At 45.5% G+C, this 27,989-nt stretch overlaps 1 long non-coding RNA gene across 1 annotated transcript in view; it reads right to left on the bottom strand.

The window, feature by feature from the left end:
* Positions 1 to 1,619: 1,619 nt before the first annotated feature.
* LOC142491069 (uncharacterized) overlaps positions 1,620 to 27,989 on the bottom strand; it is a 47,631-nt gene continuing 21,261 nt past the window's right edge. The window contains exon 3 of the long non-coding RNA XR_012800256.1: positions 1,620 to 2,855. This is a non-coding gene — a long non-coding RNA (uncharacterized LOC142491069). The remainder of the gene's footprint in view (positions 2,856 to 27,989) is intronic.

The following is a 27,989-nucleotide window of genomic DNA, read 5'->3' as shown; positions in this document are numbered from 1 at the left end:
GACCCCCGGCATCAATCCGAGGCAGGAAAAGGGCCTGATTTTTTCTAAGTCCCAAAACACATCGCAGCTCATCGATTAATCTCCCCACCAATTTACCTTAAGTTTGAGGTGAATTGGATTTGGGGAGACGATCGCCTTTTAGGGCTGCGATAGGCCCCGACAGCCGACTCGCGGGTATCTGAATTGCGCGAGTTTATGATCCTTCCTAAAATGGTCGATAAGCGGCTGATCGCCGCTCAATTGGCGATTTTCTTTTGGTGATAAACTTTTGCGTCAATACAGGCCGTTATCGAGCACTTATCGAGGCTTACTGAATACGAGTAGCCATTTTGGTCGATAAGTGCTCGATAAGGGCTTTATCGAGGCTTTCTGAATGAGGCACTAAGTGTTGAGCAGGCCAGTTGTGATTATAATGATTGATTCCACAGGATTTCTATGTTTGTGGACTCTCTTGGGACTATTTAATCAAAGGCGGAGGGACTATTACTGCACATCTTACCCCTGAAGAAGCGGATCAATCCGCGAAACGCATAGGGTGACGTCACACACCCTGCGCCTCGGCCATCCACGCACACATCTCTATACCCTTCCTGATCGTAAAATCTCCGGTGCCAAACAGCAGCATCAGCTCCTTCCAATGGTGAATTCACTCGCGAGAGAGGCGGAGCAGTGAGCCGGAGACTGCGGACAGGAGAGGTCTGACGGCTAACGGAACCAGCTCCCTAGCAGACGGTGGTCCTTTCCACACACCCAGCGGGTCTGGTAGGAGAGAGAGAGGACATCCCGGTCATACATCTGTAGCAGACGAGCAGCCTGTAAGATTCTACTTTACTGCGCTTGAACTACTTGCAGTTTGTAAGTAGGATTCTTATAGTTGCCGAACGCAGGAGCAGTGGATGTTTTTAATGCTTTTTTATTTTTTGTAATTTTCAATTTTTTGTCCTTATTAAATAATTATTTTTAATGTTAGTGCTTGCTCAATCACTCCATATATAATTTGTTTGTTTTCTGTTTTTTAATATTCATTTATTTGCATTAGAATAGGGGCATTGTCTCCCTACAATATTACACTATGTTGTTTCATTTTTTCATTCACATGTGCTGAGTTACGGACGGTTCCAGTTACCTGCATTCTCGGATACCTTGGGACTTTTTCAGCATCCATTTATTAATACACGGTTGTATTTGTGCACGTTTAATTTAAGGCTAATTCTATTGTTAGCTCTTTTGTTGTACTATGTCTTCTATTTAGACCACAGGGCGCCCCTAGTAATTGTTTTTTAGTTTGTTTCGTCACTAAGTTTGAGTAGTTAGTGTTTTTATTTGGCAGCCCGTATTATTCCTATCACCCTTTATCTTTTTTAGGGTGTTTATATTCACATTAATTTAGTTTAAATAGCGCTACACATTTTGCACTTTTTTCAAGGTCACTAAGAAGACATTTACCGGAATGTTGAAATACCGAAATTTCACGATGATCGTTACCCTCCACTTCCTGGTGCGTCATATGACGCGGGGTCTATGACATCAGCCCACAAACATCGGAAAAACTTAATTGACAAACTTTATTAAGAAAAACTTTATTGACAAACGTTATGAGCAAAATGAACAATCCGGTAATGTCCAATGAAAAATAATTTTAAACAACAAATAAGACATTTAAAAACTGAATAAAATAATCAAACATATATAATTTCCCTAAAAAGGAGTAAAAAACCTAACAACTAAGAAAGAAGATTTCTGTATGTTTACAAAATGCCTATTAGAAATGAAGCAGACAGCCTAAAACTGCATCAGTAATTGAATATTCAATAGCAGTTCCCTTATGATAATAGTAGTATTAATGAGAACTAATCAATGAAAATTACTATGAATAAACAAGAGAACAAACAATCAATGCCCAATTAAATTATATTCGAGCTGAAGCACAAAAGAAATGTAGAGTGACATACCCTGAGATATTATAAAATCTTAAAAACTTAAAAAAAAGGTGGGATATCAGCATTTTGGACCTGCAGCGAAAAATTCCTGAAAATAACAACCTAATTGTATTCAGTATTTTGCATTTGGGGTCTATTATACTTGTAGCATCATGATGACGAATGCCTCAGGGCCCCTATAAATTTTGGCTGTCCTCTCCTTGACTTGTGTTTCATTCTCTCACACTGTCAAGGCATTACAGGTTTAAAAGTTGCACAGCTGTTCCAGCAGTTATGCTATCCTTTGTAACTGCTGGTGCTTTGGGGGTTCATGGTCTGTCCTTGAGATTGAAATGCCAAAATGATGTTGTTCGCAGTGAATTTAACCCTTTCTCCTATGCATCTGACATATTATTTTGACAAAATCTAGCAACCCATTCTGGAGCAAATTAATACACTCAGTGTAATTTCATGAGAGTTTCTTGTAAAAATGTCTTACATATATAATCTAACTAATTATTTTATGATGTTTTAAAATTCCTTTTGATGGGTCCAGTGTGAGGTGAGCTGGGAATGACTTGGGCTTTCCTGGGTCCGGTGCGCGATCATCTGGGACTTGCTTGGGCTGTGCTGGATGCAGGGCAATGTGAGCAGGCTCCGGAGCTGGTAGCAATGGGGACTGTGGTGCCGGATGCAAAAGCAGGTACCGTGCCCAAACATCTTGAGTGAAAAATTTTTTTTTCAGGATTCTTCACCTTAGGAGGTTTGGATGCTGCTCGGTTTTCTTTCTCAATTTTAGCCTTTTTGTTTTTGGGGGTCTCGGGTACAGTTGGCATCTTTTGCTTTCTCAGGATTTTGGCTGGGACAGCAGCAGAAAGCAGGCTCTTATGTCCATAGAAGCTGGATCGATCCATTGTTAAGCACAAGACACAGTATCTGAAAGCACAAAAGAACAAGAGTTAGTTCTGATCAAGGTTAGTGAGTCTGGCTATGCAATTTCTGTGAGCTTTAATGCACAGAACCACTGACATCACAGGGGCAGCAGTCAGTGCTTGCTGGGGCTACATTTGTAATGTGTGAAATGTTGGCATATACTTGTACCTGACAACCTACCTGTAAATTACAGCATATTGTATAACAAAGCTGCAATACACATTGAATACACACACATTCATTAGTGGTTCAGTCCTTCTAAAAAGCAGCAATGACCAAAAAAATTAGCAAAGAAAATAGCCTGGTGATAATACGCATGTAAAAGAAGGGATACAGAACAAAGCACATCCTACGGTGACTAGAGGAAATAAGGAAACAGGCATCCAGGTGTCACGAGCCGTGTTCGGTATCATGCCCAAGGGAAGACATAGATATGTGAAAGGGTCAGCTGGTCAGAACCAAGTAAGTACAGTACTGTTTACTGCTTTTAATGTTTTTCTTCAAACAGCATGGATGTAGCACAATGGATGATCACGCTGTCCACACGGAATCTGCCATGGGAACAGTGCTTGTCCTGTGTGCTCGTGAATCCCTGTGACCAGACTAATGGCCCATCAGGATTAACACATCAGACATCCCTGCTTTTTAATGGGACTCCAGATGTGTGAATCCTACCGGGCCACATCAGTCTGGAAAAGAAGTGCTTTGAGAGTAGATAGAATTAGTCACTCTTCCTGCGTGCCTCTAACAGGCGATCATACTGCTATTATTTTATTTTAAGTATTGAAGCAGGGGTCTCTGGACCTGAAGCACATTCATTTAAACTTTGTGGACCCCCTGTTTCAAAAGTTACAGGCCCCAGTATGAGGTATGACATAATAAAATATATTAATAAAAAATAAAGGTTCTGCGTACATCAAGTAAGAATAAACAGGCAATCCACATGCATGGTAGGGGTTACCGCACGCTGAAATCAGAGACAGCGACACACATCAGTGATGGGGTCATCTGATCAGGCAACAGCCAAGGGTTTCTGAAGATATTTGGCGCAGGTCAGGGCTGACCTCGAAAGCACTGGCACCGGGAAAGAACGTTGGTAAAGTCCCAGAAATAGAGTCTAGAGCACTCGCCAGTCTCCTTGCTCCTCACACTACCGCTTCCGGTCATGTGACTCGGACGCCTCGATCACTCGCTGATGACGTAGCTCACGCAGGGACTTTCTCCACTGAGGCTGGATATTAATATGATCATGCACAGTGGAGCGGGAAACGGGACAGGGATATATAGCAAGTTAGCAAACCAACTTGCAGGGAAGTACCAATAACGTGAATGTGGAGCAGGGAAGAAGTAGCGTGCTGCTACGAAACGCGTTGGATTAATGCCAAGTAGTTTTTTATCTGCTCCACATTCATGTTATTGGTACTTCCCTGCAAGTTGGTTAGCTATAATCCTATATATCCCTGCCCCGTTTCCCGGTCCACTGCGCATGATCGTATTGACATCCACCCTCCGTGGAGAAAGTCCCTGCGTGAGCTACGCCATCAGCGAGCGATCGAGGCATCCGAGTCACGCGAGTGGTATGGACTCTATTTCTGGGACTTTACCAACGTTCTTTCCCGGTGCCAATGCTTTCGAGGTCAGCCCTGACCTGCGCCAAATATCTGCAGAAACCCTTGGCTGTTCCCTGATAGGATGACCCCATCACTGATGTGTGTCGCTGTCTCCGGTTGCAGTGTGCGGTAACCACTACCATGCCATATTGATTGCCTGTTTATTCTTACTTGATGTACGCAGAACCTTTATTTTTTAATAATATATTTTATTATTTCATACTTCACTATTAGCGTTGTGCACTGTGTTTTTTATTTCTTCTCCTAGTTCCAGGGGTGCTGAGCCACCCCCAACGACGGCTGCAGACACTTATTAGTGCACCTTCATTTAAGGTCATAACTATTCCTCATTTGTGTTCACTTGAACATTTATGGGTTAAAATTAGGCCATATATATGCCTTATTCTCACGTATTATCCAATTTTTAGTAGCGCACTGTTTTCCTTTTTCTAACCCCAGTATGAGGTGCAGGAATTTCAGCTATGTTTAAATTCTCCCGTGTCACAGCCCACGTGACTGGGACATTTAAACAATGCAGGAGATACCTACACCCCATAGCAGGGTTTGTAAATCAAGAAGCAGGGGGTTCCCGAGGATACAGTACAATGAATGCGGTTCAGCTACGGAGACCTCCTGCTTTAATACTTTATTATTAAAATAAAATTAGATACATCATTACCTTAGCAGCTAGTCGCTAAGGTAATTAAGGGGTTAAACCAGAGTACCTGGTAGTGGTAGAGGAGATCGGTGAATGGGGTAGTTGCCCCAGAGTGGGATGTTAGGCCACCGGAAAGGTGGCTGGAGGGCTTAGCGGTTGTAACTGCTAAGGTATTGAAGGGGTTAACCCCTTCTACAACCTTCCCAGTAGTTCTAACCACCTGCACTAGAGCAACTACCCCCTTCGCCCATCCCTTTCACCCACCCCCTCTACCTCTAGTAAAAATTCAAATACAATACAAACAACAATACTAGCCAATACATGCATTGATTGCCAGTGTAGTTACCTATGCCCTCAATGGGAGCAAATATAACCCCAATAGCAATGAATGGGTACCCTATTACCCACCCCTTCAGTGATGAGCAAGGGTAACCAGGCTTCATAATAAAGGTTAAGCACTCTGGTTGCCGTTGGCTCCTGTGGGTCCCTGGCAGCTACCCAGCAACATAAGCCAGAGGTCAGATATCTTGGCATGAAAAGTAGTGACCCCTGCTTTTTCACATTCCATGTTCCCTTTACCCCAGACTCATGGAAGTTGCTCTGTGTAAGTTTTAGGTGGGATATTTGGGTAAGAATGCAATTCTTTTGTTTGCAGGAGTTCGGTGTCCAGAGCTACCGGTGGTACCTTCATTCTACTCGATGTGCAGGCACTATTTGTCGGTACGTGAGTAGAATCACACCGAGGATGTCCAGAGGTGTGAAAATGTTTTGTGAGCAAGGAAAGGGCGAATGGCCAGGTCTGGACTACAAAGGGAGCCCTTTTGTATTTTCCAGACTTGGTGGAGCTGGCCCTGCATGTGGCAATGAGTTAGCAAAGGAAGATGCCGCCATAGAGTTTGATCTCCTTTTGGCTAAAATCATATTTCCCACGCTATGGACTTTCGAGGATGCTGGGCACACCTACTCATCTGACGCCAGCCAGGGTCGAGCTCCTCTTTCTATTGGCTGATGGGGAAGAATTCCAATGATCCGATTTGCTGCTCCTTCCCCATCTATTCTGGATATAGCCCAGCGGAGTGTATGTAAGGTGCTGACAAAGAGAGGGAGAAAGCCCATCTCAGCCAACCAATGAGGTGAGTTAATGAAACTCGGCGGACTTTTCAAAGTGGATCTGTTCGAAATAACAGAGCGACCGGCTTCGTTTGGAAGCCTAAAAAGTTTGCTCACAGAGACTAAGGGGCCTATGCTGTAAAGTCCGAAAAAATTATCGGCAGGGTTTTGAACACCCCGTTATGGGGTGCCGGTATCCTTCTGCTTGGAGATGTCCCGGTCATGTGATCGGTGGATTTAAATTCTGCAGAGGGATATTGGCACACAATGCGGTTCAGCTCAGGAGATCCCCTGCTCATCTACAGCAGTCTCAAAATACACAAATCAATAAACAATAATTCATTGCCTTAGCAGATAGCCGCTATGGTAATGAACCTGAATTAATATAATTTTTATTAATAGTGTGCGGGAGCATGGGTCTCCTGAGCTGAACCGCATTGATTTCTGGCTCAGGACCCCCTGCTTCCCATGTTACAGGCCCCGGCATGGGGCAACGGGTGCCAGTGTCGCCACCATCTTTATAGCGTCAATGTCACGTGACATGTGACATGTAAACATTGGGACTCTGGCACCCGATGCACCATACCGGGGCCTGTAACTCGGGAAGCAGGAGGTCCCTGTCACGCCTGTATGCCCGCAGACCTGGCAAGACCCCAATACTGAGGTGGGAATGGTATTACCACACACCCACAGCAGTGGGGGCAAGCCCATAGTGTGGTATGGCGTTGCTGGGCATGTTGGAAAATAGTTAGTATACTTGCAACGTCTTGGTGGTATAACGTAAGAATGGTCGTGTCCGTGCGCCAAATTCCAGGGATCCAGAAAGCAGAGTAGTCAAGTTTGTAAGCCACGTCCAAGGGTTCCAGAGGTCAGCAAAGTACAGTTCGTAGCAAGGTTCCAGGGTAACAGAGAGCAGGGTAGTCCAGGACGAGCAGGGGTCTAAACCAGGGAAATCCAAAGCTAAGCAGGAGCAGGTACAGGCTGGAACACAGAGAGAGCAAAGCATAGGACTGCACACACAGGGATAACAGGAACTATGCAGAGCAATGATAGAGAGGACCGACAGGGATTATAAAGGAGGGAACACCAATAGGAGAGAGGAGGAGCAGAGGGAGAAGTGGGAGACAGCAGGGATAGGTCAGGAGGAGAAGAGGAGGAGACAGGGGAGCCAGACAGAGAGATTGCTTGCAGGGCATGAGAGGATGAGTTAAGAGACTGACAGGCCTTAGAAAAGGAGCGTGTGCGCGCGCCCTCTGTAAACTGAGAGTGCGCGCGCACAGGCTGCGTCACGAGACGCACGGAGCGCCGCTGACACACCTGCGGAGGGGACCGGAGGAACGGAGGGGACAGCCACCGGAGGTGAGGGAATGGAAGCGGGCTCTGAGGGGACCTGGGAGCGGGGAGTGTCGCCGCAGGGGCTCGGGGGACGTGCGGGTGCGCGAGATTTGCGGGGCGCGCGCCGTGGCAAGGGAACGGCATCAGAGGCTGCCGGAGCGGAACCGGAGTGGGTAAGCAAAGGGAGATTGGCAGGGGAAGGGACAGAGAGGGTGACGTCAGGAGCATAAGAAGGAGAAGGAATCCCCTGAACCGTCACAGTATCCCCCCTTGAGGATCGATCTCCGAGCGATCCAACCAAGGTTTTTGCGAAATTTTTTGATGAAATTGTTGTAGTAATCTTGGGGCATGGATATGATGTGCTGGTACCCACGAACGTTCCTCTGGACCATAGCCCTTCCAGTGGACAAGGAACTGAAGTTTGTTTTTAGATCAGCGAGAATCAATGAGGGCTTGGACCTCTTACTCTTGTTGTCCTATGGTGGAGACTGGACTAGGTTTACGAGAGGGATCCGGAAAGTGTGAACTGTGTACAATGGGCTAAAGGAGGGAGACGTGAAACACGGAAGGAATCCTCATGGTGGGGTGTAGGTCAAGACGATAAGCAACTGGGTTGATTTTCTCTATGATCTTGAATGGGCCCAGAAATCTTGGAGATAGTTTAGGCGATGGCGTTTTGAGCCTGATATTCCTAGAGGACAACCACACCCTTTCACCAGGCTTGAAAGAAGGCCCAGGTTGACGATGACGATCCGCCTTGGTCTTTTTTTTGGCAACCGCAGATTGTAGGATTTTGAGGATCATTTTCCAAGATTCCTGTAGGGTCGTAACATGAGAGTCGCTGCAGGAACGCCCGAAGGGGAAGAAGAGAGAGGAAGACTACTGGGGGGGAAGCCGAAATTAATAAAAAAGGGAGACACCTGGGTAGACTCATTTTTGAGAGAGTTGATTGCAAATTCGGCCCATGGCAAAAGATCCACCCAGTTGCCCTGTGAGTCAGATACGAAGCATCTTAGAATTTGCTCTAGGGTTTGATTCATCCTTTCGGTCTGACCATTGGCTTGAGGATGGTATCCAGAGGAGAACAGGAGAGAAATTCCGAGTCTCTGCGAAAATGCCCGCCAGAAATTAGAGATGAATTGCGATCCACAATCAGAGACAATAGAAATGGGAACGCCATGTAATCTGAAAATTTCTTTGGAAAAAACATCGGCCAGAGTAGCAGAATTAGGAAGGCCCTTGAGGGGAATAAAGTGTGAATGTTTAGAGAATCTGTCTACTACGACCAGAATGGTGTTCATTCCTTTGGAATTGGGCAATTCGACAATGAAATCCATTGAGATATGTTTCCAGGGTTGTTCCGGAATGGGAACAGGCAAGAGGAGTCCAGAAGGTTTGTGGTGGAGCGTTTTACTCTGGGCACATAAAGGACAGGCACTAGTAAAGTCGAAAATGTCTTTATTCATCTTCGGCCACCAAAATGTCCGTTTAATAAGATCTGCTGTCCTTTTGAAGCCTGGATGACCAGCAGCTCTAGAAGAATGACCCCAAAGTAAAATTTTATGGCGAAAGAGTGGAGCTGCGTATAAGCGTCCTTCTGGTACCCTGAACCTGCTAGGAATGTGAGCTTGAGCTTTGTTGATTTCGTCCAACACATCAAATTTGTTAGCGGAAATTATACATTTGGCAGGAAGCATAGGTTCCGAGGTTTCATTAGCTTCGGTTTCCGTGGCGAACTGGTGGGAGAGAGCGTCTGCTTTGACATTTTTGGTACCAGGAATGTATGAAATGGTATAGTTAAAGCGGGAAAAGAAGAGAGACCACCGAGCTTGGCGGGATCCCAGACGTCGGGCCCCCTCGATATTCAGCAAATTTTTGTGGTCGGTGAGGATAGCAACCGGTTCCTTGGTACCTTCCAAAAGATGCCTCCATTCTTGGAGAGCCAGTTTAATGGCCAAAAGTTGACGATTACCAACATCATAATTCCTTTCGTCAGAAGAAAATTTCCGTGAAAAAAACCCACAGGGATTGAGTTTTTCTTGGGAGAAGACCTCTGGGAAAGAACTGCACCAGCTCCCACGTCTGAGGCGTCGACCTCCAAAGTGAAAGGGAGGGAGGTGTCCGGATGGCGTAGGATGGGTGTGGACACAAAAGCTTTCTTGAGCACCTCAAAAGCAAGAATAGCCTCTGGGGACCAGGAGGTGGTATCGGTGCCCTTCTTGGTCAATGCGTTGATGGAAAGAGCAATAGAAGAAATTTGTTTGATGAATTTCCTGTAATAGTTGGCAAAGCCGAGAAAACGCTGCACTGCCTTGAGTGAATTAGGCAGCGGCCAATCGAGAACAGCCTTTAGTTTTTCTGGATCCATAGAGAAGCCTTGGCTTGAGATGATGTAGCCTAGGAAGGCAGTAGAGGTCTGGTGGAACAAACATTTCTCAATCATGGCATATACTGCACCGACACACTTTATTCGAGCAAATACCCGGTATGTACCTGGCAGATACCTGGAATGCGCCGCTCCTCACCTCTGACAAGCCCCGTTGCATTTGCCTTCCCAGCCTGGGTTCATGCCTGGCTGATGGGCGGCTGATCTGTTAAATGATAATGATTAGGATTTAATAGGCTGCAATGCTTCGCGTGTCTACCAGATGGCATAAATTCATGAATTGTAATGCAGTATATATATATGTACTGTGCAGTATTGCAGCCAGTGGGAATAAAATGCTTCAATCCCTGCCGGAAAATAACTCAATGCACTCGGGCAGAAAACAGTCACAATCCTCAATACACCCGGGTATACCCGAATTCGTGGGACTAGCCGAGCTCGAATAAAGTGTGTCGCCAGTGTAGGCGGTTAGAACGGAGCCTAGACAGCACCAGTTTGGTATATTGAATGTGTTCCTCCAGGTTTAAGAAAAAATGAGAATGTCATCCAGATATACTATGACAAATGTTCCCAACACATCGCAGAAGATGTCGTTCATGAACTCTTGAAAGAAGGCAGGAGCATTACATAAACCAAAGGGCATAACAAGTATAGTGTCCTGATCGTGTATTAAATGCTGTTTTCCACTCGTCCCCCTCCCTTATGCGAATGAGATTATAGGCACCTCTTAAGTCGAGCTTTGAGAATATAGAGGCCCCCTGGAGACGGTCGAACAGTTCGGAGATTAAAGGAAGGGGATACCGATTCTTTACCGTGATTTTATTGAGTCCGCGAAAGTCAATGCACAGCCTAAGTGATCCATCCTTCTTCTTCACAAAGAAGAAGCCAGCCCCGGCAGGGGAGTTAGAGTTGCGGATGAATCCTTTTCCCAAATTTTCTTGAATGTAGGACGTCATGGCCTCGGTTTCCGGAACGGACAGAGGGTACGACTTCGACTTAGGCAGGATGGTCCCAGGAATCAAATCGATAGTACAATCGTACAGGCGATGGGGAGGCAGAACCTCAGCTTGTACCTTGTTGAACACATCCAAGTACTCATGATACACTGTTGGCAGGATCGATAGATTAGAAGGAACAGAATCCAGGCCGGCAAGCACCGCAACAGGAGACACTGCAGGGTACCTGTCCAATCAATGCGCGGATTGTGGAGTTGAAGCCAAGGCAATCCTAAAATAAGTTGGACAGTAGGAGATTGAAAAATATCGAAGATTATTACCTCCTTATGACCGTCGGACAAGGTCAGTGTGAGAGGAATAGACTCCCAAATGATAAACGCTGGCTGGAGTGGTCGGCTGTCGATGGCCTCGAGACCAAAGGGAGTTTTCCTTCTGACCATGGGAATTTGATTCTCCGAAGCGAAGTTCTGGTCCAGGAAGTTACCACCAGATCCAGAATCAATGAAAGCTTTTACCTGCAGGAAAAGGTTAGGACCCTCCAGAGTGGCAGGAAGCAAAAACTTCTTTGGGAGAGTTTTGGGGAGAGAGGGGCAAGGAGAGACAGTACCCAGTAGAAGCCCCTCTACCTTTACTGTGTGTGCCCTTTTCCCGGTTTCAGGGGACAATTCTGGAGACGATGTTCCGGAGAAGTACAGTAGAAGCAGAGTCTATTCAGACGGCGTCGCGTTCTTTCCGTGGCCCGAAGTTGCTGATTGCCGACTTGCATCGGCTCTGGAGCCTCTAGTGCCTGGAGAGGTGTTGTAGGTTACCTGTGAGAGACAACAGAGGAAGAAAGAGAGCAAGAACAGTGCCTGCCATGCCGTCGCTCTTGAGTACGCTGATCCATGCGTACCCTCAATGTAATCAACTCCTCCTGGGACGAAGGCCGGGTATGAGTAGCAAGATAGTCTTTCAAGGTATCTGAGAGTCCGTGCCATTATGCGGCGGCGAGTGCCGCATCATTCCATCGGGTCTCAGCGGCAAGAGTACGGAACTCAATGGCGTATTTGGCAGCAGATCTTCGGGCCTCTGAAATATGGAAGAGAGAGAATGCGTCTGTCTCGCGCCGTGCAGGAGTATCAAACACTTGTTGAAACTCGCGTCTGAACAGAGGGTAATCTTGAGTTAATTCGCTTTTACGTTCCCAGAGGGGGGAGGCCAAGGCGAGGGCGTCTCCGGTGAGCAAGGCGTAGATGTACGCTACCTTAGAACGACCAGTGGGAAAAAGAGAGGGGGACATCTCGAATTGCACCTCGCATTGGTTTAAGAAACCACGGCAGGCGAGCGGGTCCCCATCATAGCGATTAGGTGAAGGAATACTGGGTCCAGAGCTGGCATAGGTTGTGGCAACCGGGGGTGCTGGAGCCATGGGGGTCTCCTTAAGGGAGAGTTTAGCCAATTGCTGGTAGACTGTAGACAGCTGGTTGCTCACAAATTGTAAGTCCTCTATAGAAAGACCTGTACCCACCTCAGGTGGGTCTGCGTTTGTTGGGCTCTGCATAATCTCACGCCTGTATGCCCGCAGACCTGGCAAGACCCCAATACTGAGGTGGGAATGGTATTACCACACACCCACTGCAGTGGGGGCAAGCCCGGAGTGTGGTATGGCGTTGCTGGGCATGTTGGAAAATAGTTAGTATACTTGCAACGTCTTGGTGGTATAACGTAAGAATGGTCGTGTCCGTGCGCCAAATTCCAGGGATCCAGAAAGCAGAGTAGTCAAGTTTGTAAGTCACGTCCAAGGGTTCCAGAGGTCAGCAAAGTACAGTTCGTAGCAAGGTTCCAGGGTAACAGAGAGAAGGGTAGTCCAGGATGAGCAGGGGTCAAAACCAGGGAAATCCAAAGCTAAACAGGAGCAGGTACAGGCTGGAACACAAAGAGAGCAAAGCATAGGACTGCACACACAGGGATAACAGGAACTATGCAGAGCAATGATAGAGAGGACAGACAGGGATTATAAAGGAGGGAACACCAATAGGAGAGAGAGGAGGAGCAGAGGGAGAAGTGGGAGACAGCAGGGATAGGTCAAGAGGAGAAGAGGAAGAGACAGGGGAGTCAGACAGAGAGATTGCTTGCAGGGCATGGGAGGATGAGTTAAGAGACTGACAGGCCTTAGAAAAGGAGCGTGTGCGCGCGTCCTCTGTAAACTGACAGTGCGCGCGCACAGGCTGCGTCACGAGACGCCGCAGAGCGTGGGAGTGTCGCCGCAGGGGCTCGGGGGATGTGCGGGTGCGCGAGACTTGCGGGGCGCGCGCCGTGGCAAGGGAATTGTGTCAGAGGCTGCCGGAGCGGAACCGGAGTGGGTAAGCGAAGGGAGGTTGGCAGGGGAAGGGACAGAGAGGGTGACGTCAGGAGAATAAGAGGGGGAAGGAGTCCCCTGAATCGTCACAGTCCCTGAGCCAGAAATCAAAGCAGTTCCGCTCAGGAGATCCCCTGCTCCCACACACTATTTATAAAAAAGACATTAAAGTAGCTTCATTACCATAGCGGCTATCCACTAAGGCAATGAAGGGGTTAAGGCACAATAGCATGTTTATTGGGGACAATTGCCCCCAATAAACATTGCAAAATACAACACACCCACTCCCTGTGCCCCCAACAACCCCTATACCCCCCAACATACATTAAATATCTTAATTTTTTTGGATGCACAGGAATTTTACTACAGGCCAGCGGTGGTCCTGCAGGTGCCCGTGGGTCCCCGCTTGCCTGCAGTAACAATTCTGTGCCCCCCAAAAAATACATAAATACTTTTAAATAAATACACCCCCCATCCCCCTGCACCCTAACACATACAGTACAGTAATGGGCAAAATAACTATTATATCACAGAGGAGAAAGAATCCCCTATAATGAGAGCATTCTGAACAGGCTAAGAAGGATAATAAACTGATATCTCCAATGAAGGATAGCCTCAAACTGAGGGGGTGACAGCTACATTGAATTGATATGGTGAATTAATTAAAATAAACTTTATTAGGAGAATAACTCAAGTGATAAAATAAGTAAATTAAGGTCAACAAACCTATGGCCTATTTGAAAGGCAGAGCCTAAAAAACAATTAGCTAATTAAAATCAGGGTGGGTATAATGTTGGGGCAACATATAGGGACAAAAATCCCTCTGGGTAGCTATATTACCTATCAGTATAGATAGGATCTAGAGGAGCCAGATTTGGCTCAAGACCAGAAAAGTTATTTTTTCCTTCAAAATTACTATTTACCAGATGATCGCGTAAATCCTTGGCCCTCCTGAATGTCATTGCCGGGTACGTTTTTAGGACTTCTTGTAAGTCTGTGTCTGCTCTTAAGATGTGCCAATGAGTTTGGAATATCCTTTTAGCTTGTTACCATTGGGAATTGAAGGTTCCAATAAATCTAATTGAATGGGATCCTATAGTGTGAACTTTATCCTTGAGGAGAGTTTCCTAGGGGTACTTTTGGCTCTCTTATAAGCCCTTCTTATCATATTCCTACTATATCCACAGTCCTCAAACCTCTCTTTCATGAGCTCAGCTTGTTCCTCGAATTCCGAAGATGTGGTACAATTACGCGTAGGGCGTGGTTAGATTGCGGCCGCCATTTTTCCCACGAACACTGTTGCTGCTTGCAGTCAGATCTTGGCTCTTGTGTGTGTTTCACGGCCGTTTAACAACAATTCAAAGAACTTTCAAGGCACTGTTCCCTGGAGGGACCTCTCTCGTTGAACACTGAATGCGAGGAGTTCCGTTTCCGGTTTCGGCTGCACGAGGGAAGGTCACGTGACGACGCCACTAACCTGAACCGGACACTGATGATCGAGCTGTTGGCACATGAGAGCCTATCTCATACATGCTATTGATTGCTGTACTTTTGTGAGTGGGCATTTTATAGATTTTATGTTCCTCTAATACAAATTTTATTATGGTAATGCACTAGGTGTGTGCCTGTTTCTTTTTCTTTCTTTTTTTCAGATATCATTAGGGACTGGTGATCCCTTTGAAGCGGGCTGCAGGAACCTGGTGTCATTGCCATTGGAACAGGACTTGTATTAAAGGTTTTTTCATTTTTTGTTTTTTATTTTTAAATTTTTGGTACAACATATTTTTTATATATATTTTTTCATTTAATAAATTTAGATTTTTATACATTCATTTTTTTAGGGATCAATTGTTGAGTAATTGCATTTTATATTGTATTAACATTGTCTTATCATAGTGTATCAGCCATATCTAGCCGCCCCACTAAACACTTCCATGTTTAGTTACTGTTTCTTCTAGAATTCATTCTAGTCAGGATATTATAGAGGCGCTACTTCAATTTCTTTCGCTTGTTTTGTTATATATATATATATATATATATATATATATATATATATATATATATAGTGAATATCGGATATGATGTCTCACTAAATACAAATCTTTTTTGACTACCTCGTGGAGTGCTGCCTCTGATATTCGCTCATACGGTATCGTATTGCCTATATATATATATATATATATATATATATATATATATATATATTGTGACATAGTCCAAATATATTAGGCAGCTTTCTGTCCGGTTTTAGGTCAGAAAGTGCAGGAATAGTGCAAAATAATCCGTTCCACAGCTTCCATTAACTCAGGCTGGTGGATGGAAAATCCAGACCACAGTTTACAATGTGTCTAGTTCTCCCTCACCTGCTTTCCTAATCACTATACCAGGTATTTAGAGCAGAGAGGGTTGCATTTCAGTCTCCCTTCTTAGAGCCTGGAGGCTGGGGGTATCGCTGCTCCCCTGCATCCAGTTCGGGGAGCACACCCCCTTCAAGTATCGCAGTACCCGAATATTTCCTTGGGACCGAGTTCCCACCACGAACAGATAAGACAAACAAATGTTTATTACTGTGTCTAAAGACTGAATGCTGTATCTAGTGACCCTAAATGAGAGGGCATTGTTTTAAGCTGGGGAACCAGGTTAGTTGGCCCAGCAGAAGTTAAAGAGGCTGATTCTGCTGTGTAGTTAGATCCCTGAATGGGATAGGATTTCTTTATATGATTTATTTTTGTTTCTTAAAGTAACAGTGTGTGAAATATTGTGATCAACTTGTGATCAACTTACCTGTATGCTGTCCCTTGATGTCGTGCTTCAACCGGTATTGTATGGTATATAAATATACTCACCCAGGAACCCCCTTATCCTGCCTTGGACTATTGCTGGACACTCACCTCTGCTTCTCATGCCATTGCTCAATCTCCCTTTTGGGACCTGCATGCATTTAATCTTGTGGTGGTTATTTAGTCATCTAGCATGGCTCCTTTATTGTGGTTATTTTAACATGTTATATATTTATCTTGGTGATTGAGTGGTACTGTTATTGAGCATTGAGGTAGAGTACTTTTGCATACTACTTTAGATCTTTGTTTTGACTGGCCGGTCTTGAGATTATTAAGCAGGTATATTTCAATTTTTCTGGTTTATACATTTTGCACATATTCCTTACTTCAGGTTATATTTAGGATATCTTTATATCCTGCATTTTTGCATAAACCAGTATATATGTGTTGGGGTTCTGAGGGGACTGTTTTAACATTTTTTGTGTAATTCATGTGTCTTTTCCATTGAATAAATCCATTTATTATTTATCATTGCTTGAGTGCTTTCAGTGGGACCCTTTTTTCTTCTTTTGTTTCCATATTATATGTCCCCAGCACCGTCATTAGGTTATTATCTATAATAGTTTGACCTTATATTTTAATTTAAGCAATTAGGTATTATTTTTCTAGTTAGTTGCAGGCTTACATGTCAGTTCCAGATATATATATATTTTATATGTCCTGTAATGGGTAATTCCACACAGTAGGATCCATTACAGGTGGAGGCGCTGAAGGACATCGTACCAGTATACATCCCAGGCTCTCTGCAGCGGAGGCTCAGACCTCCTGTGAGCCACAGGTATTGCACCACACACACCATAGCCACACATCCTCCAAGGGGGTGGGGGGAAATGCGCTACATTTGGAGGTGCTGCTGAGATTCTCAGACCTTGGGTGCCCTACTCAGCAGTTAAATTACTGAGACCCGAACACCATGTTTGTACCATCTGAACAAGAGGTCCGTGACTGGGCATTGGGACTGCATTTGAGTCCCAGCCACATGCTTGCAGTGGGAGATATTCCCAGCACAAGCCCCGCGCACGAACTTTGCAAATACCTCCGCCAACTCCCTAGTCTAGCTAAAGCATGGATTTTAGGGAGCAAGTATGACCCTACGCACCGGCAGGCCATGTTTCTAGTGGTTGCCGACAATGACCTATGGGAAGAAGAGGCTCCAGAAGATTTGTATTTACCAGACGCTCCAGCCACAGGCTGCCCAGTGATATATCCAGCTCTGGCCTCCCTACCCTTGACCTCTACTCCCGGACCAATCGCTGGTGTACCCTACCCGGCTGAGCTCTTAAGTACCTCTTACACCCCATGGAGGAGCAGTACTTCGGTAGCAAGTTCACCCATACCCCGGGAATTTACTTCCAGTGCCTCGCTAGAGATACCCCACAGAACCAAAACTCCACAATCACCATCTACACCCACCCCGAGGAAGGACTATCACAGTCACCTATCAAAGGTTGGCTCTTGCTTGGGTGTAACTCTCCCCCAACTAGTTGACGCTCTAACAATGTCCTCTCAGGCTCATAATTACCGAAAGCTCGAGGCCTTCTCTGGGATAGTGCCAATGCCCTTAGGAGACGAAGGTTTTGAGACTTGGAGGGAACACGCTCTCCAAGTGCTAGACGAGGGGTCGTGTTCTGAAGCTGTTAAGCAACAGAGACTGATGGTGTGTCCCCGTCCCACTAACTGCCTAATTGGTATGAACGCATCGGGACACCGAAGGAGGTCTCTGCTCGCGACTTGGTGAAACTACTGACCCAGTCCTACACAAGCGTAGATGACGAGGATGAGCTCATGACCCAGTTCAAGGCTCTCTGCCAGAAGGAGGAGGAGGAATTGTCCGCCTTCGTCCGCAGGCTCTAGCTATACTTTGGGACACTCCTTGCCAAGGGAATTATTTGGCTACAGAAATAGACCGGTACAGGTTCAAGCAAATATTGAAGGGATCACTACCGTCCCACCCAATAGCCCTGGTGATGCGAACCGCTGAGGCCAACCCAGTGCCACCGAGCTACCTGGACTTAATGCAGCATATTAGGAAGCATGAAGTCCAGCTGCACTTCCATGACCCCAAGAAGGCCAAAGGACCCCTCAAGGGTGAACCCAAGGGAACATCCGCTCCAAGGGTTAAGGAGCCCTATAGTATAGAGGAGGACTCTCAATCAAAGTCATGGGCCGTCAAGTCCAAACCGGCCGAGAGAGTATCTCCTACCTTTAAAAGCCGCACCGCTCCCAGGGACCTCATCTGCTACAGCTGTGGCCAGAAGGGACTCTTCTCCTCTGATTGCCCCGAGAAAGAACAACAAAAAACCCCTCCAATTTAGAATTCCCACCCTAACATAATGATTTCCGGGGTTTACACCGCCGAAGTCCCTGCCCCATTGGACGAGAACACTTCTCCGCCCTCTGATGACCCTCCTGAGCAAAGCCCCAATGATGGAAACCCACCATTGGACGCTTACAGTCGGGTAGGACCAGCCGCTATCATACGCGTCGTTATGGATGGTGTATACTCCTCAACGTTGTTGGACATTGGGTCCCACGTGACCATTGTGTACTGAGGTTTCTAAAACCAACACCTTCCCACCTTGCAGTCGGCGCAGTCGGTGGAACATAAGAATTTGAGGGGGCTGAGTAATGGGGACTACCCCATTGATGGGATTGTGAATGTTCATCTGGAGATAGTTCAGTTGAACACAGGCAAATCGCGCCCTATGGATCTGAAGGCCCAAGAGCAGCACAAGTACGGACAATAATCAGGGTCTACCTACAAGAAGTCGGTGAACTGCCTCTGAGTAGCCTAAACTTCCATCCCATCATGTTGGAATAGTGTTGCAAGATACCTGCTTTAGACCATCATGAAGATCTCATTAAACAGCGAGCAGGTTTAACAGAGAATCCACCAGGGGGAGTGAAGCGCATGGCTGCTACCCTGACCGAGACAAGTCCGATCACCTCTTCTCCCTGGAAAGCACCCCGGAGGAAGATGCTCAGCGAGGCTATAATTAATACCAGAAGTAGGAGAATGGACTTCCGAGATCCCTCACTGAATTGACGTATTTTCCAAAATATCTCTCTGTAACCCATGGCTTTCGATCAAGGATGAAAATTGGGCTGTATATACCCCATCACCCCAGTGGAAACAATGCCTCAGGTGAATGCTGCCATGGTGTCTGAGCCGCCTGCCGAACTGACCTTCAACCTTGAAGACTCGACCCTACTGGCTGAGTGGAGAGACCTGTTAACGGCCAAATTGGAAGAACACCGGACTGTGTTCTCCACGAGTGAAATGGATCTGGGTTGCAGTCACAGAGCCCAGCATATCATCATCCTGAGTGGCACTACACCCTTTTGAGAACGTTCTCGTCGCATTGCCTCTCGGGATATGGACGATGTAAGAGACGTCTTGCACGAGCTGGAGAAAGCAGGGATTGTGACCGAATCTTGGAGTCGCTACACCTCGCCCATCACGGTGGTGAGAAAGAAGAATGGATCTGTAAGATTGTGTTTCGACTACCGGACACTGAACAACCGTACCGTACCCGATCAATTCACTCTTCCTCGTATTGAAGAGATTCTCAGTGCACTAACTGGGAGCCAGTGGTTCAGTGTTCTGGACTTGCGATCTGGGTACTACCAGGTACCGATGAGTAAAGAAGACCAGGAGAAGACTGCCTTCATCTGCCCTCTGGGCTTCTACCAGCACGCGCATGCCCCAAAGCATCTGCGGGGCTCCAGCAGCATTCCAGTGCCTAATGGAGAAAACCATTGGAGACGTGAATCCTCAGGAATGCTTGGTTTACCTGGACGATATTATTGTCTTCGGTAAGACCCTGTGTAAGAGGACATGTGCAGAGGTACGCAATGGAGACCGCATTTTAAAGTGAAACTAAAATTAGGTTTTATTGCGCCTGTCCCTTTAACACAGAAAAACATGAAAATAAGCCAAACAAAAACCTATCTCCGCTTTGGAGACTATCTACACATGTAGTTCAGCCATCTCTATAACTGGGTGGTTAGCTAAGCTATTTACCAGCCCAAAATATATATACATATAAACAGATATATAAACAGTCCCATAAGAAAGTCTTATCTGTTTCTTGTAGTTGTAGGGGAAGGCTTCTCTGTTCTCCTGGTGTAAACACCTTTGTGTGATAAGGCAATGTCAGAATCCAGGTTTAGAAGTATTTTCCCATGTGTCTTGCTGGCAGCATGCAGTCTCTTTGCAGCTCAAGACAGTGTCCGTATGCAGTCTTTCCTTGGTTCAGCCCCACGTGTGAGACTAAGGAATTCCTCACTTCCTGTCTCAGAACAGGCTATTTCACAGAGCTGTGATTAGCAGGTGGGGTTGATTGCACCAGCAATTAATCAGCACACTGCTGGATTAGAGTCAAGCCTGTTTAACGGGGATAAGATCCTGTTACACCCTGGAAGAACATGAAGAATGGCTACTTAAAGTGCTGGACGATCTGGGCCGAGTGGGCCTGAAACTGTCACTCGACAAATGACGGTTCTGTCGTACCTCAGTGAACTACGTGGGACACATTGTGTCTGCCAATGGGATCGCCACTGATCTGGTCAAATTCGAGGCTGTGGTGAATAGGCCCCCACCTGAGAATGTCATGGAATTACTCTCTTTCCTCAGCTTCTGTGGTTACTATCGTCGCTTTATGGAAGGGTATTCCAGTAAGGCCAAGCCTCTATATAACCTCCTCAAGATATACCCCGAAGATACCGGGCAACAGGCCACCTCTGCTAGACAGCCGTTTGGTGACAAATGGATGACTGAATGCAAACAGGCTTTCTTGGGCCTGAAGAGGAGTTTAACCAAGGCACCTTTTCTTGCTTATGCCGATCCGGAAAAGCCCTATGTCCTCCATATAGACGCGAGTCATAACGGTCTAGATGCTGTCTTGCTCCAGAAGCACCCGGAGGGTCTCCGACAAGTAGCCTACATCAGCCGCAGTTTGACTCCTAACAAGCAAAATAACTCTCTACCAAGTTGGAGTTCCTTGCCCTCAAGTGGGCCATCATTGACAAACTCCTTGATTATTTGTATGGCGTTTCTTTCAAAGTGAGGATGGATAACAAGTCCCTCACCTACATACTAACATCCGCCAAATTAGATGCGATCGGCCACCGATGGCTGGCAGCGTTATCAAACTACCAGTTTTCAAGTTTTCAAAATCAAACGAAGCAGTCACGGCTAAGGATTGCAGCCGAAAAGAGGACCAGGAGAACAAGGGTATATCCCAAGCAGGGTAAGCTCATCCAAGTGGGCGCCTTACACCTAGGAAAGCCTAGATTTTTCCCCCAGACCCGCAGTAAGTATATTTTTAACTGCTCCATGTGTATTTCTTCTTCTTGTACGTGGGTTTACCAAAATAAATGCAATGTGTTTTACTATCTTGTTCAGCCTAATGAATGATCCCAGTAATATATAAATGGTGTAAAAAGTACCTGGTCTCCCGTGGCACCCTCTACCCCCAACAACCCCTTGCCCCCAACACATGCATTGCAGTAATGGAAAAAATCCCTATTATCCAGATCTGGAAAATAGCAAATTTGCCCATTAAAAATAAAACATTACCCAGTTGTTGTACTTACCCCAGCCAGGATGAAGGCCATCCTCCTAATTTTGAGTTGGCTCCAACAGTAGAATAAATAACACTAACTACTGGTCTGTAATACCTTATTAACTAACTTAATAATTAAAGGGTTAATCCCCTCCCAATTTGCTACCCACGTGGGAAGTCTAACCCCCCTCCCTGGGTAACTACTCCACCCCTCATCCTCTCTATCCATTGATTATCACAGTGGTAAGCCATGCCCACAATATGGGCATGGACTGACACAATGGCAATGAATGTGCAAGCTACAAATGACAAACAAGCAGTAAATAAAACACATTACATTTAAATAAAATAAAAACATTTGCCAATAAACCCATTGATTGTCACAGTGGTAAATCATGTCACAATATTGGCATGGATTGATTCAACGACAATGAATGGGCAAGCTACAAATGACATACGATACTAAATAAAATAAATTACATTTAAATATTAAAAAATAATTTGCTAAACTCTGATTGATAGTCAATTTAGTTATCTATACGCTCAAAGGGGCATAGATAAACACATTGCCAGTCAATAGGCATCCTTAAAAAATACACAATTAAATCAAATATAATCACTGTGTTTCTTACCTTATACCAGGATGAAGATTCATCCTCCTCATCCAACAGTGGCACCAGCTCTTAAACCAGGATGCAATGATCCTTATCAGCAATTATGCAAAGAAGTCTATGATCCTCAGTTGCTTGAAGAGGAGTCCCTGGTGAGTAGTTCTTCTCTCTTCTTTATTTTCTTCTTTCTTCTTCAACAGGTGCCGGAGATATTGATACGATGGCTTCTTGGGGTTAAATGAAACGTGACAGGCCTTAAATAAGGCCTGTGATGTCACATTTGACTTAAAAAGGGTACATCACCAATCCGATTTGTGAATGTACTGTACCATGTGATGGCTAGCTTTTTTTTAATGATGTGAAGTCATCTTAAAGGGAGGGAATCTAGTGTAAGGAATCGGAGTGCATGTCACCCACGGCGCACTCCCTCCTTACCTGATGTCTCGCGCAACTCCAGCTTTTTTAACTTTGCAGAGTCTGGCTCTGCCCCCCGCTTGCGACGCGTATCAATGTCATGCGGCGCGCACACATGATGCATGTGCACTGCACCCAAGCTGTGGGCCAACAATTTTTATTATGCCCACCTGTCTCCTGTGTCTCTCCTCCTATCCATGCCTCCACGGAGGCCGCGCCTCCGCTCTGCCCCCCTCTCTCATTAGTCATGCTGTCACATATATGCTCAGCTGTGCCACTTGCACTTTTCTGAGCATAGTTCCAGTTAGCGCTGTTCTCCCACTTCCTGGTTCCTTGTCCTGCCTTGTCTTGTTCCCTGCTGCCTTGCTTTCAGATTGACCGACCCGGCTATTACTTTGGACTCCTCACTTCTGGCTTACTGACCCGGCTTACCTCAGACCTTCCGCATCTCTCCAATCCTGACCACAGCTTACCGACCTCTACGCTTCTGCTGGCTCCTACCCCTGACCACAGCTAAACAGCAATGACCATTCTACTGGCTCCTACCTCAGACCTCGGCAAGTACCTAGCCATTTTACTCTCTCCAATCCTGACCTGGCTGCATGACCATCCGCACTCCAGACGTGCCTCCATGGCTGTGGGTTGTACCCGGGTCCCACCTTGTTTGAGGTGAGCACAGAGTTACCATATGCTCAGCCCCACAAACGTGGACCCCCCTGATGTGGGTCGGGCCTTGTCCTCAGTTGTGGACAGATGCTCCCAACTAGAGACTCGTGTTGCTTCCCTTGCGCAATCCTTTGGGGCTCTTACTTTGCAACACCAGCAGGCCAGGCCCCTGAGACCCGTAACCCCTTTTTTGTTGTCACCAGACACCCATCCTTCTGCTGAACCTCCATCTGCCTACTCCTAATCGCTACTCTGGTGATCCCCATAGGTGTCGGGGTTTCCTTAACCAATGTGCTATTCAATTCGAGTTAACACCTTCTCGCTTCCTCTCTTAAGATCTAAGGTGCATACATTATCGCTCTACTTTCTGGAGACGCTCTGGCATGGGCTTCCCCATCTGGGAACGGAGACCGGATCTGACACAGAATCTCGACCACTGCACTATGGAATTAAGACGTGTCTTTTACACTCCAGGCCGCAAGGTGACTGCTGCATCTTATTTATATCACCTTTCCCAGTGTTCGCGCCCAGTCGCTCGTTACGCTCTGGAATTTCGTACCATAGCAGCTGAAACAGGCTGGAACAATAAGGCTCTGTCGGCCACTTTTTGGCAAGGTTTATCTGACTCTCTTAAGGATGAACTAGCTGCTCAAGAATGCTCTGCTGGCCTAGAGGAACTTATTGCTTTCTGCATTAGAGTGGACCAATGTCTTCAGGAGAGGAAGGCTGAACGTTCTCGCTCTCGGACGAGTCTCCCGGTGAGTCTTTTTGGATTTATGAACTTTGCACTTTGGTACCTTCGGGTCTCAATATTGAATTTGACCTAAAATCTTTTTTAGTAGATAGATAGACTCATTACTGATAGAATAGTATAAACCCTATTTGTAGGTTTCTCCATCATAGTACTATTGTATTTATAAGTATTTTCTGTCTAGATCAACCAATATGGATCCATCTTATCATTCCAGAATGTTGCACATCTTCGACCAATCGCAAACATTTCTATCCAAAAGCCAAGAATCTCTGTTTACTTGTAAATATATATACCCCCATTTTGCACATATCCACAGCATTAGTTATTAAGTTATTTGCACTTTTTTTATTATAGTGTTTATTACTACACACACACATTGCACTATTTACACTTAAGTTCACATATAGTATTAATAAATGTATCTGCTGGCGCGTCGCACATACCTTATTATGGATATTAAATACGTGGTTTGTTATCATTAATATGTATGCTATAATTGCCAGTTATATATGTTAGCTATACATTTATGTCATTTTATTTCATTTTTTGTTTGTAAACTGTCTTGTTTTTTGGTTTTGTTTATTTGTATGAGCTGAGACATCTAACAGCGCTGTAATCATCATTGCACATGTCAGAATTGACCAACAGGTACACTGTACCTTTTAATCAGGACTATAAATGTATGGACTCACAGGGACTGAAACATTAACCTTTTACCCCTGAGGAAGGAAGTTCTACTTCCGAAACGCGTAGGGTGGGATCTGCTGGCCCTGCTGCTCACTTTTGTGACCACCACCGACGGGACTATACTGCTCACGCTGTTTGATACCCAGAACACGGCGAATCTGCCGCTGCCATTCACGTGCCTGGTGGGATCCCCGTCTGGCGAATCTGCGGATGCTGTTCTTTCTACCCACGAGCAGACTACGCACTGAGGTCTATGGTTACAAGACCAAGAGGAGCGAGCAACACATAAGGGAGAGCTAAAAGACGGAACATTTACAGCACAGGGGAGACACTACGAGCCACTTGATTTATACGAGAGGGGATACTCTCTGATTTATCCACTGCGCATTACTACTTCATGTCTGGTAAGTGGTCACTTCAGCTTCAGCAGCAGCAGCAATACCAGCAGACCTTTATTTCTGTTTTAACTATGGTTATGTCCTATTATTGTTTTTAATATTAAATGTGATTTATTTTACATGTTGTTTTCTCTCAGGTCTTTGTTTTAGTTTTGTTTTCTGTTTTTATTTATTTTATTTGTTTACTGCATTGATTCAGTGGCATTTATCTGACAATATTACGCTATAGTTTCTATTTGTTTTTATTTATACGCGAATCTTCTTCGTTTGGAGCACATCCCTACACCTGATCCAGCATCTGATCCGGGTTGTATATATCCTTTAATATTTTGGGGTTATGTGCGGGGCGCCAGAGATATAATATTCCACATCACATGTCGTTTCTCTGACCTGGGGGTCAGTGTTATATCACAGGCAGCCGCCACTCTACACCTACTATAGTACACAGATTTGAAGACATCCATTATTTGAATTTTAGCTCTACCTTTTCCAGTTTTTTTGTTCTAGACTATAGGGGGTTAAACAAAAGCACCATAAAGAACTGCTACCCGCTTCCCTTTATTTCCGAGTTTTTTGATCGCTTCCAAGGAGCCACCATCTTTTCGTTTTTAGATTTACGTGGTGCTTATAATCTTGTATGGATAAAATAGGGCGACGAGTGGAAGACGGCCTTTAATACCAGAGATGGCCATTACGAGTATTTAGTCATGCCCTTTGGGCTGTGTAATTTTTCAAGAATTTGTGAACGAGATTTTTCAGATTCTTCTGAACCTTTTTGTTATTGTCTATCTTGATGATATTCTAATATTTTCTAAATCTCTGTCTGAACATATCAAACACACTAAAATGGTCTTATCTCGTCTTCGTGAAAATCACCTTTATGCCAAATTGGAGAAATGCCAGTTTCATCAGACTTCTACCACATTTCTAGGATACATTATTTCGGACTCTGGTTTTGCCATGGATCCTGTCAAGCTTAAGGCAATTCTGGACTGGCCACAATCTCTCTCAAAGCAATCCAGCGTTTTTTAGGATTCGCAAACTACTATCGTAGATTCATTCAAATTTTTTCCACCACAGAAGCCCCAATCACAGCCTTAGCAAAGAAAGGGGCAGATGCTGCTTTTTGGCCACCCGCTGTGCTCCAGTCGTTTGATCTTCTCAAAAAGACTTTCATCTCTGCCCCATCTTAGTCCATCCTGACCCTAAACTTCCCTTCACTTTGTAAGTGGATGCTTCCAATGTTGGGGTCGGCACCATATTATCTCAGAGACAGACACCCCAGACCAAGCTATATCCATGTGGTTTTTGTTCCAAAAAAATGTCGTCAGCGGAACAGAACTATGACATCGGTAATCGTGAATTATTAGCTTAAAACTCGCTCTACAAGAATGGAGAAACCTCCTGGAAGGTACAGAACAACCTATCACCATTCTTACAGACTACAAAAACTTGCTGTACATTGAGAGCGCCCGTCGTCTTGGAGCCCGTCAGGCCTGTTGGTCACTTTTGTTTTCAAGTTTTAATGATATTATCTCTTTTATTCTGAGGGTCAAAAAATCTTAAAGCGGATGCCTTATCCCGCCAGTTCATAGCCGAAGACAAAACAGAGTGTCAATCCCAGACTATTCTTCCATCTAAATACGTTTTGTCCGCTAATTCTTTAAACGTGCTGGATGACATTTTGGCAACCAATCACATATTCCGGAAGGTCTAGAGGTTCCGGATGGATGTCTGTATGCGGCGCCTTTTTTTCGCAAGACATTTTGGAATGGAGCCATTCATTTAAATCTGCAGGCCTTCCCGGCACCCAAAGGACTGCCGATCTCATTAAACGTACTTTTTGGTGGCCCACCATGCAGAAAGACACCGAACTGTTTGTCAAGTTTTGTTTCACGTGTGCTCGTAAAAAGAGCTCTCGCAATGGACCATCTGGACTCTTACGTCCTCTGCCCATACCAGACCGTCCTTGGAGTCACTTGTCCATGGAATTTATTGTTGAATTACCTCCCTGAAAAGGTATGACTTCTATCCTCATTGTTGTCGACCGTTACTCTAAACAATCTAATTTCATCCCTTTAAAAGGTCTTCCCAACTCAGTCACTCTGGCCGATATTTTCACCAAGGAAATCTTTCGCATCCATGGAGTGCCTTCGAACATAGTCTCTGATTGACGCTCGTAAGTTGTTTCCAAATGTTGCCGATCTTTTTCCCAGAGGATGGGCATCTCTCTAGATTTTTCATCCGGATGCCACCCTGAGACCAACAGTCAGACGAGAGGACAAATCAAACTCTGGAGCAATACTTGAGATGCTTTATTTCCGATGCCCAAGACGACTGGGTGGATCTTCTTCCCTGGTCTGATTTCGCCCACATCTCCCTTAGGAATGAGTCAACTTGGGAATCTCCATTTATCGTTAATTACAGATTACACCCTGCACGCCTTCCCATCTCTTCCTCTTCTTCCGGGGTCCCAGAGACAGACAACAGAATCAATTCTCTACAAGAATCCTGGAGGAGAATACAAAAGACTCTTGGAGAGGCCACTCGCAGGCAAAAATCTGAGGTGGATCGTCATCAACACAAGGTTCCAGAGTTCAAACAGGAGACAGGGTGTGGCTTTCCTCGAGGAACATCAGGCTCAAGACACCTACAGATGCAACGGCCGTTATTTTAAGGCATCACGGTGCCGTTTACTTGTGAGCTGCTGTACTCCACGCAGCATGAACACAGCCTATTGCCCCAGGCACACATGCTTATCGCGGTTGCTTTGTTTGAATGTTATGGATTGTGTGCAATTATATGCA

Source organism: Ascaphus truei, chromosome 3, assembly GCF_040206685.1.
Source record: "Ascaphus truei isolate aAscTru1 chromosome 3, aAscTru1.hap1, whole genome shotgun sequence".
Lineage (NCBI taxonomy): Eukaryota > Metazoa > Chordata > Amphibia > Anura > Ascaphidae > Ascaphus > Ascaphus truei.
The sequence above is the reverse complement of the archived record's forward strand: the minus strand, read 5'-3'. Positions and strand labels throughout refer to the sequence as shown.